Here is a 14,087-nt window from a genome sequence, read left to right as displayed (position 1 = left end):
CCGCCAGGGCTCTAAGGCAGGGTTGCCACCTCTTAGCAGTGGGATCCAGTTGTTTTGACAGGAAAGTGACCGGTCGGTGTCCGGGTCCTACTGGCTGGACCAGCACCCCAGTTGCTATTCCCATCTTTTCTGCAGTATATAAGAGAAAAGGTTAGGATTAGGCAGCATGAGTGGGGCTGAGGAAAGGGAGGGCATTATGCAGTTCTTCAAAAGCATGGGTCACTGCTGTGGGAGAGGGGAGTGGCCCAGAGGGCGTTTCTTTAGCAGCAGCATACAAAGGCTTAGCTAATAAGGCAAAGTTAGGGATCCAGTGTTGAAAGAAACCCACCAGCCCGAAAAACGACAAGATTGCAGCTCCTAGGTGGGTGGTAGAAGAGCTCTAATGGAGGCTGTTCTGTTTACCATGAGTGCCTTGGAAGAAGGAGTTAGGGCCACTGCAAGTACGTAACTTGCGGGCTGGATAACTGAGCTTTAGACGGGGAGACTCTACATCCCCGCTGAGCCAGGAAGTTTAGGAGGGAAGCCGTGTCTTGAACAGAGGCCTCCTCTGTGGGGCTGCATAGTAGGATATCATCAACATACTGGAGGAGAGTGCTGACCCCCGTGTCGTGATGGGACAGATCTTCCGCCAGAGCCTGTCCGAAAAGGTGAGGACTGTCTTGGAAGCCTTGAGGGAGGACCGTCCAAGTCAGGTGTCTAGTTCGTCAGGTGTCTGGATCCTGCCAGGTAAAGGCAAACAGCAACTGGGATTTGGGGTTAAGAGGGATGGTGAAGAATGCATCCTTAAGGTCTAAAACTGTAAAGTGGGAGGTGTCTGGGGGAACCTGAAACAAGAGAGTATAAGGGTTAGGGGCGACCGGGTGAAGAGGGACTACAGCCTCGTTGATTATCCTCAGGTGTTGAACGAGCTGGTAGGCTCCCAATGGCTTCTTGACTGGAAGGATTGGGGGTGTTACAGGGAGAATTAATTGGTACTAGAAGCCCTTGAGAAAGAAGATGGTTAATGATAAGTTGTATGCCCCTGCGATGGGCCTGGGAAATAGGAAATTGGGGCCTAGAAGGAAAGGAGGATGTGTCTTTGAGGCAGATAAGGACCGGAGCATGATGGCTCACCACTACAGGAGTATAGAGTTGTCCCAGACTATCGGGTTAACGTCGGTTGGCAGTACAGTAGGGTCTGTGGAGGCTTCAGGGCCACAGCTTTTACTGGCTAGGGCGATGAGTGAATTCGGTTGGGGATGACTGAGCGGAAGAGAGATAGAGGCACCAAGCTTGGATGGGAGATCCCTCCCTAACAAAGGGATGGGACAGGACGGAATGACTAGAAATGAGTGGGTAATAGGATAGTCCTCAAGCATGCAGGCTACTGGACCTGTCTCTAGAGGCTTAGAGGGGGTTCCCGTGACACCCACGACCGAGACGTGGGAAGGATGTAAACGCCCGTGAAAGGAAGGTAAAACAGAGTAGGTAGCCCTCGTGCCCACCAAAAAGGAGGTGGACTTACCTGCTACCCACAGCGTGGCCCTGGGCTGGGCAAGGGTGATAGGGCTGTTCGAGTCCTTGCAGCTTCAGTCTTCGAGTAAGTTCAGCAGGTCCGGAGGGGAGTCCCTCAGGGGGACCTGCCTCCCATGAGGCTCTGTCGCGAGGGGACGACCTTCCCCAACGGGGCACTCTACCTTCCAATGACCTCTCTTACCACAAACTGGGCAAGGTTTAGTCGGCTTGTTGGTCAGGTTGGGGCATGTCTTTTCCCAGTGGCCTTCCTGGCCGCAGCAGAAGCAAGGTCCCAGAGGCTCACGAGCCCTAGACCGGTCTTTGGTGTGTTGAGACCCCTGTCCTGCCGGCCGTAGGGCTGCCGTGAAGGCTCAGGTCTGGGATGCTGTCTTCCTCTCATGTTCTTCATCACGGGTATTCAAGACTTTAAAGGCCATGGTGACCAGGTCACGGAGGGGAGTCTGGGGCTCTTCCTCTGCCTTTTTAAGCTTACGTCTTATGTCTGGGGCTGACTGGGTAATAAAATGAGTAGCCAACACCATGGACCTCAACGGTGAGTTGGGGTCTAGGTGAGTATGTATAAAGAGAGCCTCGCTGGGTTCTCATCAGGCCTCTGAGTTATCTCCCTCAACCTATCATAATTAATGGTGTTTTTCGTCATCTCATTCATACCTGCCAGTAAATACCAGAGCATCCGGTCCCACTGAATTCCCCCATCTTAGTTATTATAGTCCCATTGGGGGTCCGTGAGAGGAACCGCCTCTGTTCCTACCGGCTCAGCCTGATCCACATTATGTGCCTCATTTGCACAATGTCGGGCAGCGGAGGTAACACGGTCATATTCCTCAGAGGTAAGAGTGGAGGTTGAAACAACATGTATGTCATGCCAGGTAAGTTTGTAGGCCTGAGTTAGGTAGTCAAACAATGGTATAAACCGTGGGGTTAGAAGAAAAAGAGCCCAGACATTTCTCAATCTGGGATAAATCTCCTAGGAAGAAAGGGACGTGAACCTGGAGAACCCCTTCTGTCCCCGCAACTTCTCAGAGAGGGGCTACCAGTTGGTCCTTCACATGGGGCGGCCACTGGGCCTTGGATCTGGTGACCGGAGGGCTAGACCAACTGGGTGCTAAGGGTGGCATGGGCACATAAGATGGTGGCGAGGTGGTAGCAGGAAGAGGAGAAGGACAAGCTTGCGGCGACGCCAGAAGAGGAGGATACAAACGGGGAACGGCGGGCGTGGGGAGGGGGGTAGGATCGGGAGAGAGAGGAGGCGGGTCTGTGCTGGGAGGAGTCTTGTCCATGGCTTCTGGAACCGGCGGGCGGGAGGAGCCTGCTCCGGTCAGGGAAGAGGGCGTTGAAGGCAGAAGGAGAGGACGAGCGGGAGGCGCAGACACCGGAAGAGGAGAGGAGCAGGAAGGCGGTGTGTCTGGGAACGAAGGACCTGAAGATGGCAGTGATGCGGGGGAGGACAAAGAGCTTAAAGATGATGGCGGAGAGAACGGGGGTGGGGGGTTGTGAGATAAGAGAGGTGGGAGACCGAGGTCCTCCGGCAGATCTGAAAAAGGAGGAAGGACTGGGCAGAGCAAGAGGCTGGCAATCCTTAACTGGGGACCGGGCCAGGAGAACCTGGGTCGTTGAACACTTAACGCAAAGGTCTGGGCGGGAGCGCAATGTCCAGAAGGCCTGGACGTACGGGACTTCAGACCATTCCCCAGTTCGGTAACAGAAGTTAGTTAGGTCGGTGAGGAGGCTGAAATCAAAAGTTCCTCAGGGGGCCGGTGAGATTGATTGTCAAGAGGATACAGGGGCCAAGTCTGAGAAGAGAGTCGGACCAGTTTCCATTTACAGATCTCCTCTGCTATATCTAGGGTCGCCAGATTGGAAATGAAACACCGCAGAGGGGTCTGAGCCTCTGATTTTGAGGACTGGTTCCCCATGTCTGTTGCCCATTTCCTGGAGGCCCTAAACTGGCGAGCTCAGTGTCCCAAACTCGCTCAGGTTAGGAGGAGACAGGGAAGTGCCTGGCACTTCCCCGGACTTCTGGAAGCCCAGATGAGGATGTCTCCTGTATCTCGGGGCCAGAACAGGCTTAATGCTTGGAGAACCTGGACGTAGGTACGATTTTGAAATTAACCGAGCCAGTTGGAGATAGGATTGGGAAATAGACCAGGGGAAAGGAGGGACTCACCGAATCGCCGTCCGAGCAGGCCAAGGTCCCGGATCGGGGAAGGAGGGGTGGGATTTGCCAGTGGCCGGCCGGCCGGCCGGAGTTCCGCACCTTATCTCCGTCCCGGGTTTTGGCACCAGCTGTAAGGTAAAACTGAGCCAAAACGACCAGGCGAGGAGGCTACAAAGAAGCTAAAAGTTTAATAGGATGCAATCCCGGGCGATGTTCGCCGGTCTGATTAGTCACTGGCCGGAGAAATCGCACTTGGCAGGGCAGGCAGCAAGCTTTTTAAAGAAGTTGGGGGCAGGGGGAGCATAGATTTACAGTGGCAAGAGGATTGGCTAGCCTAAGGCACTTTTTCTCAGGTAGAGAGGGGGCGGGGCAACAGCTGGGGATCTTGGCACGTCATCAGGCCGACCGGGGATTTCGGCACGTCATCAGGATGGCGTCTGTTGGTCTCTTTCCCTTATCAGGCCAGGGTTGGGGGCTGCGCTGCCCCCTTTCCCCATTTGGTGGGGACTTGAGCTCATCCGATGTGCTCACCCCTCCCTCCGGGGCCCCCAGCCTTACATTCTAGTCTTTTGGTTATAATGGGTGCCGACTCGATCTGGCTACGTCCGGCTGAGGAAGGGTGGTATGGACGGGGTTAAGGCTGGTGAGAGGCCGGAGAAGGCTTGGAGGGAATGGGTGAAGACTGATGTACCAGAATCTGGTTTGCCGTGACGCGAGATAGTTCAGTCAGGTGTTGTTGTAGGACCTTAAAGATACAAGGAGCTGCTGACAGAAGAACAAATATCACAATTAGTGGGGTTATAATGGGGAGGAGCCAAGGAAGGCGTTGAGACTGCCACCATCCAGGGAATGGGTTTTTAGCTAGGTCTTCTCTGCGTTTTTGAAGATTTTCTTGTAGTTGTTTGATCTTGTCTTTGTGCCTGACTTGTTGGCATAAAAACAACACTCTTCTTTTAGGAACAGGCATATTCCCCCTTCCCCAGCTGTTAGCAAATCTAGGCCTCCCTGGCTTTGGAGGAACATGTCGGCAAGGGAGTCTAGTTGTGTCTGTAAGTCTAAGACCGTGTCTGCCACTTGTATGTCTTCTATTAGTTGTGATGATAGTTGTTTGTAAAAATGCAGCGAGGACCCCAGTCCTGCTGCCCCCGTCCCTACTGCCATGGTGATGCCTAGGCCAACCTTCAACAGTATGACTTCGACTGCCCTCTTCGTCCGTGCAATAGAGGAACCAGTCGGGGATTGGCAGGCTCTGGTTTCCAGGTGCTACTGAGACGGAAGGAAGCAGAAGCACTAGGGTACAGGTTTCAGACCATCCAAGGGGTAAGGCTGGGAAAATGGCAGCTCCACACTGGAAAACTGTCCCATTCAATGGAGGGCAGAGGGTCTGATTGCTGAGGATCACTAGAGTTTTGGAACAGGCATGTGGAGGGTCCCAGCCTATCCCCAGGGAGTCATTTCGGGTGATGCATTGGGCAGCAGGAGAGTTAGAGGATAAAGGAATGGCAGGACGGTGGTGGTGGGGAACAATAAGCATTGGGTAGGCTGTGTATGAGGCATCCAATTTCCAGTAACGGGAACCACTGAGACCCAAGTGAGACCGGATCTCAAACGTAGCCAGCAGTCTTTGACGAGACTGGGGTTTGTGGAATTAAGTAGAGAGTGGGTTTTGCTGAGGTTTGAGAGAAGCCCCGGGTCCACCTGGTAAGGGCCTCGAGGTTGGGGAAGATGGGGTCTTACTACTATTGACCTACTAAATTGTTGGATTAGTTTTTCCATGACCTGTTGAGTATGTTGCTTTTCTGCATAGTCTTGTGCGCCTCCAACATCGGACCTCCCTGTCGGTATCCGGAGGTTCCAGCAGATGTGTTGTGCTTATTTCCCAGGACAGACATACCCAGCATGAGTGCCCAGGCTTTGCCTCGTCTAGTACTGTTGACCAGAAGGCGAGAGACAGACCGAGGCTTGTTCGTAGCAGGCAGCCTGGACGACAGAACGGAAGGATGAACATTGGGCGGGACAAGGGGGTATTTTTTCCCTTGGGGATTTGGTGGAGTTTTTCGTATCCAGCAAACGATGTGGCCGGCTGCTCCTGGGCAGCCAGTTTGGAAATCTCTTAACATTATAGCGGCCCAGTATAATTGGTCTCCCCTTTGACAAGGTATCTTTCGAACGTAGCATGTCCGAGGGACCAGCTGGATTAGTTGGAGCGTACCCAATGTGACGCACATGTTGGCAGACCCAGTTTGCCAGAGCCGGATGGGTCATTGTGGCCAGCACCAGTGCGAGTAAGGTGCAAACAGAGGGTCCCTGTCTCTCTGGAGCTCCACCTATCATGACTGGGTGCTCGTTTGAGCCTGGAGATGTGGTACCACGGGGAGTGTCCTAATAGCTTGGCAGCCGTGGGAGTGGTAAGGATCCCCGTGTATGGTCCCGCCCACCGTGGTTGGAGTGACCGAGGTTGGAGTTCTTTAAGAAGAACTTTGTCTCCCGGCCATAGAACCTCTGTGATTCTTGGATCCGAAGGGGAGGAGGGTTGAGGCAGGAGCTGGTCTGCGTGATCCCTGAGGAGATGTCTCAGGAGTGAGAAGTAAGGTAGGTAGGAGGCCAGAGGGGGTGGACTTGTAGGCAGGCCTGTGTTTAGAAGAAAGCGTCTACCATACATTAACTCAAAGGCACTTAGTCCGGTGGGGTCTCTAGGGGCTACTCGCAATTGGGTGAGAGCAATTGGGAGTAGGTCTGGCCAGGAGGTCTTTGCCTCTATGGAGAATTTGGTAAGTCGATCTTTGAGAAGGCCACTGGCCCTTTCTGCCTTACCTGAGGATTGAGGGTGATACGGTATGTGTAGTTTCCAGGAGATATTTAGAGAGTCAGCCACCAGTTGTGTGACCTTTGACATGAAAGCTGGTCCGTTGTCTGAGTGGAGTGACATCCGGAGGCCAAAACGAGGGATGATGTGTTCCACCAACGTCTTTGCTACTACCGACGCAGTCTCTGGGTCGGTAGGAAAGGCCTCCGTCCAACCTGAAAATGTATCAACCATGACTAGTAAATGTCTGAGCTTCTTATGTCTAGGCATGTTGGTAAAATCAATCTGTCAGTCCTGTCCAGGTAGTGCCCCCTGCAGCTGGTGGAGGACCATACGGCGTTTGAGGGCGCCTTGAGAAGACAACTGATGACAGGTGGTGCAAGCCTTATGTACCTGGTTAATGGTCTTTTGGAGCCCATCTGGGGCAAAGATAGGGGAGAGAAACCTGTACGTAGCGTCCCGACCAATATGGAGGAATTGGTGGACTGTAGAAACGATTTCTCTGGCTTGGGCCTGGGGAAGGGCTATCCTGTCTTTAAGATGTATCCATCCCTGTTGTCCAGTTATTCTACCCTGGTCTAAAAGTTGTTGTTTTTCCTCTTTGGAATAATTAAGAGTTAAAGAGGGGGAGAGAAACAATTCTGGGGAATAATCAGAACCCGAGGTTAGTTGTCGGGCAGTGGCATCGGCTAGAGCATTTCCCTTAGTGACTGGGTCAGTACCTGTCTGGTGTCCCCGGCAATGAACAATAGCCACCTCTTGGGTCCCAGTAAGGCCTGGAGTAACTGATGAATTGTTTCACCATTTACAATCGGGGTCCCTCGGGTAGTGAGGAATCCCCTTTCCTTCCAGATCGCTGCATGGCTGTGTGCGATTAGGAAAGCACACTTTGAGCCGGTGTAAATGGTTACCCTAAGACCCGCCACCAACAGTAAGGCTTGGGTGAGGGCTACTAGTTCTGCCTTTTGGGAGGTAGTCCCCATCGGCAGGGGAGCTGCCTCCGCTATTTCTGAGGAGGAAAGCACTGCATAGGCCGTCCGCCTGCACCCATTTGAATCCTTGACTGAGCTTCCAACTACGAACAGAGTTCAGTCTGGGTCAGTGAGAGGCGTGTCCTGGAGACCCTCGCGCGTGGGAGTTGAAGGGTTTCCACCAGCTCCGTGCAGGAGTGGCTGGGCGTGGCAGATGAACCGTTGGGAGGAAGGAGGGTGGTTGGGTGTAATGATGGTGACACCTGTAAAGTTAGCTGGGGTGTTCAATAAATAGGAGGTGAAATTCCTGCACTCGTGTTGGGCTGAGAAAGGCCAAGGATTTGTGGCGGAGAAGGTCTTGTAAATGATGAGAAGAGTGTACGGTCATCGCTTGTAGGGAGGTTAGTTTCAGAGATTCCTTGGCGAGGCACGCTGCCGCCGCCAGGGCTCTAAGGCAGGGTTGCCACCTCTTAGCAGTGGGATCCAGTTGTTTTGACAGGAAAGTGACCGGTCGGTGTCCGGGTCCTACTGGCTGGACCAGCACCCCAGTTGCTATTCCCATCTTTTCTGCAGTATATAAGAGAAAAGGTTAGGATTAGGCAGCATGAGTGGGGCTGAGGAAAGGGAGGGCATTATGCAGTTCTTCAAAAGCATGGGTCACTGCTGTGGGAGAGGGGAGTGGCCCAGAGGGCGTTTCTTTAGCAGCAGCATACAAAGGCTTAGCTAATAAGGCAAAGTTAGGGATCCAGTGTTGAAAGAAACCCACCAGCCCGAAAAACGACAAGATTGCAGCTCCTGAGGTGGGTGGTAGAAGAGCTCTAATGGAGGCTGTTCTGTTTACCATGAGTGCCTTGGAAGAAGGAGTTAGGGCCACTGCAAGTACGTAACTTGCGGGCTGGATAACTGAGCTTTAGACGGGGAGACTCTACATCCCCGCTGAGCCAGGAAGTTTAGGAGGGAAGCCGTGTCTTGAACAGAGGCCTCCTCTGTGGGGCTGCATAGTAGGATATCATCAACATACTGGAGGAGAGTGCTGACCCCCGTGTCGTGATGGGACAGATCTTCCGCCAGAGCCTGTCCGAAAAGGTGAGGACTGTCTTGGAAGCCTTGAGGGAGGACCGTCCAAGTCAGGTGTCTAGTTCGTCAGGTGTCTGGATCCAGCCAGGTAAAGGCAAACAGCAACTGGGATTTGGGGTTAAGAGGGATGGTGAAGAATGCATCCTTAAGGTCTAAAACTGTAAAGTGGGAGGTGTCTGGGGGAACCTGAAACAAGAGAGTATAAGGGTTAGGGGCGACCGGGTGAAGAGGGACTACAGCCTCGTTGATTATCCTCAGGTGTTGAATGAGCTGGTAGGCTCCCAATGGCTTCTTGACTGGAAGGATTGGGGGTGTTACAGGGAGAATTAATTGGTACTAGAAGCCCTTGAGAAAGAAGATGGTTAATGATAAGTTGTATGCCCCTGCGATGGGCCTGGGAAATAGGAAATTGGGGCCTAGAAGGAAAGGAGGATGTGTCTTTGAGGCAGATAAGGACCGGAGCATGATGGCTCACCACTACAGGAGTATAGAGTTGTCCCAGACTATCGGGTTAACGTCGGTTGGCAGTACAGTAGGGTCTGTGGAGGCTTCAGGGCCACAGCTTTTACTGGCTAGGGCGATGAGTGAATTCGGTTGGGGATGACTGAGCGGAAGAGAGATAGAGGCACCAAGCTTGGATGGGAGATCCCTCCCTAACAAAGGGATGGGACAGGACGGAATGACTAGAAATGAGTGGGTAATAGGATAGTCCTCAAGCATGCAGGCTACTGGACCTGTCTCTAGAGGCTTAGAGGGGGTTCCCGTGACACCCACGACCGAGACGTGGGAAGGATGTAAACGCCCGTGAAAGGAAGGTAAAACAGAGTAGGTAGCCCTCGTGCCCACCAAAAAGGAGGTGGACTTACCTGCTACCCACAGCGTGGCCCTGGGCTGGGCAAGGGTGATAGGGCTGTTCGAGTCCTTGCAGCTTCAGTCTTCGAGTAAGTTCAGCAGGTCCGGAGGGGAGTCCCTCAGGGGGGCCTGCCTCCCATGAGGCTCTGTCGCGAGGGGACGACCTTCCCCAACGGGGCACTCTACCTTCCAATGACCTCTCTTACCACAAACTGGGCAAGGTTTAGTCGGCTTGTTGGTCAGGTTGGGGCATGTCTTTTCCCAGTGGCCTTCCTGGCCGCAGCAGAAGCAAGGTCCCAGAGGCTCACGAGCCCTAGACCGGTCTTTGGTGTGTTGAGACCCCTGTCCTGCCGGCCGTAGGGCTGCCGTGAAGGCTCAGGTCTGGGATGCTGTCTTCCTCTCATGTTCTTCATCACGGGTATTCAAGACTTTAAAGGCCATGGTGACCAGGTCACGGAGGGGAGTCTGGGGCTCTTCCTCTGCCTTTTTAAGCTTACGTCTTATGTCTGGGGCTGACTGGGTAATAAAATGAGTAGCCAACACCATGGACCTCAACGGTGAGTTGGGGTCTAGGTGAGTATGTATAAAGAGAGCCTCGCTGGGTTCTCATCAGGCCTCTGAGTTATCTCCCTCAACCTATCATAATTAATGGTGTTTTTCGTCATCTCATTCATACCTGCCAGTAAATACCAGAGCATCCGGTCCCACTGAATTCCCCCATCTTAGTTATTATAGTCCCATTGGGGGTCCGTGAGAGGAACCGCCTCTGTTCCTACCGGCTCAGCCTGATCCACATTATGTGCCTCATTTGCACAATGTCGGGCAGCGGAGGTAACACGGTCATATTCCTCAGAGGTAAGAGTGGAGGTTGAAACAACATGTATGTCATGCCAGGTAAGTTTGTAGGCCTGAGTTAGGTAGTCAAACAATGGTATAAACCGTGGGGTTAGAAGAAAAAGAGCCCAGACATTTCTCAATCTGGGATAAATCTCCTAGGAAGAAAGGGACGTGAACCTGGAGAACCCCTTCTGTCCCCGCAACTTCTCAGAGAGGGGCTACCAGTTGGTCCTTCACATGGGGCGGCCACTGGGCCTTGGATCTGGTGACCGGAGGGCTAGACCAACTGGGTGCTAAGGGTGGCATGGGCACATAAGATGGTGGCGAGGTGGTAGCAGGAAGAGGAGAAGGACAAGCTTGCGGCGACGCCAGAAGAGGAGGATACAAACGGGGAACGGCGGGTGTGGGGAGGGGGGTAGGATCGGGAGAGAGAGGAGGCGGGTCTGTGCTGGGAGGAGTCTTGTCCATGGCTTCTGGAACCGGCGGGCGGGAGGAGCCTGCTCCGGTCAGGGAAGAGGGCGTTGAAGGCAGAAGGAGAGGACGAGCGGGAGGCGCAGACACCGGAAGAGGAGAGGAGCAGGAAGGCGGTGTGTCTGGGAACGAAGGACCTGAAGATGGCAGTGATGCGGGGGAGGACAAAGAGCTTAAAGATGATGGCGGAGAGAACGGGGGTGGGGGGTTGTGAGATAAGAGAGGTGGGAGACCGAGGTCCTCCGGCAGATCTGAAAAAGGAGGAAGGACTGGGCAGAGCAAGAGGCTGGCAATCCTTAACTGGGGACCGGGCCAGGAGAACCTGGGTCGTTGAACACTTAACGCAAAGGTCTGGGCGGGAGCGCAATGTCCAGAAGGCCTGGACGTACGGGACTTCAGACCATTCCCCAGTTCGGTAACAGAAGTTAGTTAGGTCGGTGAGGAGGCTGAAATCAAAAGTTCCTCAGGGGGCCGGTGAGATTGATTGTCAAGAGGATACAGGGGCCAAGTCTGAGAAGAGAGTCGGACCAGTTTCCATTTACAGATCTCCTCTGCTATATCTAGGGTCGCCAGATTGGAAATGAAACACCGCAGAGGGGTCTGAGCCTCTGATTTTGAGGACTGGTTCCCCATGTCTGTTGCCCATTTCCTGGAGGCCCTAAACTGGCGAGCTCAGTGTCCCAAACTCGCTCAGGTTAGGAGGAGACAGGGAAGTGCCTGGCACTTCCCCGGACTTCTGGAAGCCCAGATGAGGATGTCTCCTGTATCTCGGGGCCAGAACAGGCTTAATGCTTGGAGAACCTGGACGTAGGTACGATTTTGAAATTAACCGAGCCAGTTGGAGATAGGATTGGGAAATAGACCAGGGGAAAGGAGGGACTCACCGAATCGCCGTCCGAGCAGGCCAAGGTCCCGGATCGGGGAAGGAGGGGTGGGATTTGCCAGTGGCCGGCCGGCCGGCCGGAGTTCCGCACCTTATCTCCGTCCCGGGTTTTGGCACCAGCTGTAAGGTAAAACTGAGCCAAAACGACCAGGCGAGGAGGCTACAAAGAAGCTAAAAGTTTAATAGGATGCAATCCCGGGCGATGTTCGCCGGTCTGATTAGTCACTGGCCGGAGAAATCGCACTTGGCAGGGCAGGCAGCAAGCTTTTTAAAGAAGTTGGGGGCAGGGGGAGCATAGATTTACAGTGGCAAGAGGATTGGCTAGCCTAAGGCACTTTTTCTCAGGTAGAGAGGGGGCGGGGCAACAGCTGGGGATCTTGGCACGTCATCAGGCCGACCGGGGATTTCGGCACGTCATCAGGATGGCGTCTGTTGGTCTCTTTCCCTTATCAGGCCAGGGTTGGGGGCTGCGCTGCCCCCTTTCCCCATTTGGTGGGGACTTGAGCTCATCCGATGTGCTCACCCCTCCCTCCGGGGCCCCCAGCCTTACATTCTAGTCTTTTGGTTATAATGGGTGCCGACTCGATCTGGCTACGTCCGGCTGAGGAAGGGTGGTATGGACGGGGTTAAGGCTGGTGAGAGGCCGGAGAAGGCTTGGAGGGAATGGGTGAAGACTGATGTACCAGAATCTGGTTTGCCGTGACGCGAGATAGTTCAGTCAGGTGTTGTTGTAGGACCTTAAAGATACAAGGAGCTGCTGACAGAAGAACAAATATCACAATTAGTGGGGTTATAATGGGGAGGAGCCAAGGAAGGCGTTGAGACTGCCACCATCCAGGGAATGGGTTTTTAGCTAGGTCTTCTCTGCGTTTTTGAAGATTTTCTTGTAGTTGTTTGATCTTGTCTTTGTGCCTGACTTGTTGGCATAAAAACAACACTCTTCTTTTAGGAACAGGCATATTCCCCCTTCCCCAGCTGTTAGCAAATCTAGGCCTCCCTGGCTTTGGAGGAACATGTCGGCAAGGGAGTCTAGTTGTGTCTGTAAGTCTAAGACCGTGTCTGCCACTTGTATGTCTTCTATTAGTTGTGATGATAGTTGTTTGTAAAAATGCAGCGAGGACCCCAGTCCTGCTGCCCCCGTCCCTACTGCCATGGTGATGCCTAGGCCAACCTTCAACAGTATGACTTCGACTGCCCTCTTCGTCCGTGCAATAGAGGAACCAGTCGGGGATTGGCAGGCTCTGGTTTCCAGGTGCTACTGAGACGGAAGGAAGCAGAAGCACTAGGGTACAGGTTTCAGACCATCCAAGGGGTAAGGCTGGGAAAATGGCAGCTCCACACTGGAAAACTGTCCCATTCAATGGAGGGCAGAGGGTCTGATTGCTGAGGATCACTAGAGTTTTGGAACAGGCATGTGGAGGGTCCCAGCCTATCCCCAGGGAGTCATTTCGGGTGATGCATTGGGCAGCAGGAGAGTTAGAGGATAAAGGAATGGCAGGACGGTGGTGGTGGGGAACAATAAGCATTGGGTAGGCTGTGTATGAGGCATCCAATTTCCAGTAACGGGAACCACTGAGACCCAAGTGAGACCGGATCTCAAACGTAGCCAGCAGTCTTTGACGAGACTGGGGTTTGTGGAATTAAGTAGAGAGTGGGTTTTGCTGAGGTTTGAGAGAAGCCCCGGGTCCACCTGGTAAGGGCCTCGAGGTTGGGGAAGATGGGGTCTTACTACTATTGACCTACTAAATTGTTGGATTAGTTTTTCCATGACCTGTTGAGTATGTTGCTTTTCTGCATAGTCTTGTGCGCCTCCAACATCGGACCTCCCTGTCGGTATCCGGAGGTTCCAGCAGATGTGTTGTGCTTATTTCCCAGGACAGACATACCCAGCATGAGTGCCCAGGCTTTGCCTCGTCTAGTACTGTTGACCAGAAGGCGAGAGACAGACCGAGGCTTGTTCGTAGCAGGCAGCCTGGACGACAGAACGGAAGGATGAACATTGGGCGGGACAAGGGGGTATTTTTTCCCTTGGGGATTTGGTGGAGTTTTTCGTATCCAGCAAACGATGTGGCCGGCTGCTCCTGGGCAGCCAGTTTGGAAATCTCTTAACATTATAGCGGCCCAGTATAATTGGTCTCCCCTTTGACAAGGTATCTTTCGAACGTAGCATGTCCGAGGGACCAGCTGGATTAGTTGGAGCGTACCCAATGTGACGCACATGTTGGCAGACCCAGTTTGCCAGAGCCGGATGGGTCATTGTGGCCAGCACCAGTGCGAGTAAGGTGCAAACAGAGGGTCCCTGTCTCTCTGGAGCTCCACCTATCATGACTGGGTGCTCGTTTGAGCCTGGAGATGTGGTACCACGGGGAGTGTCCTAATAGCTTGGCAGCCGTGGGAGTGGTAAGGATCCCCGTGTATGGTCCCGCCCACCGTGGTTGGAGTGACCGAGGTTGGAGTTCTTTAAGAAGAACTTTGTCTCCCGGCCATAGAACCTCTGTGATTCTTGGATCCGAAGGG

Source organism: Manis pentadactyla, chromosome 13, assembly GCF_030020395.1.
Source record: "Manis pentadactyla isolate mManPen7 chromosome 13, mManPen7.hap1, whole genome shotgun sequence".
NCBI classification, from domain to species: domain Eukaryota; kingdom Metazoa; phylum Chordata; class Mammalia; order Pholidota; family Manidae; genus Manis; species Manis pentadactyla.
The sequence above is the reverse complement of the archived record's forward strand: the minus strand, read 5'-3'. Positions refer to the sequence as shown.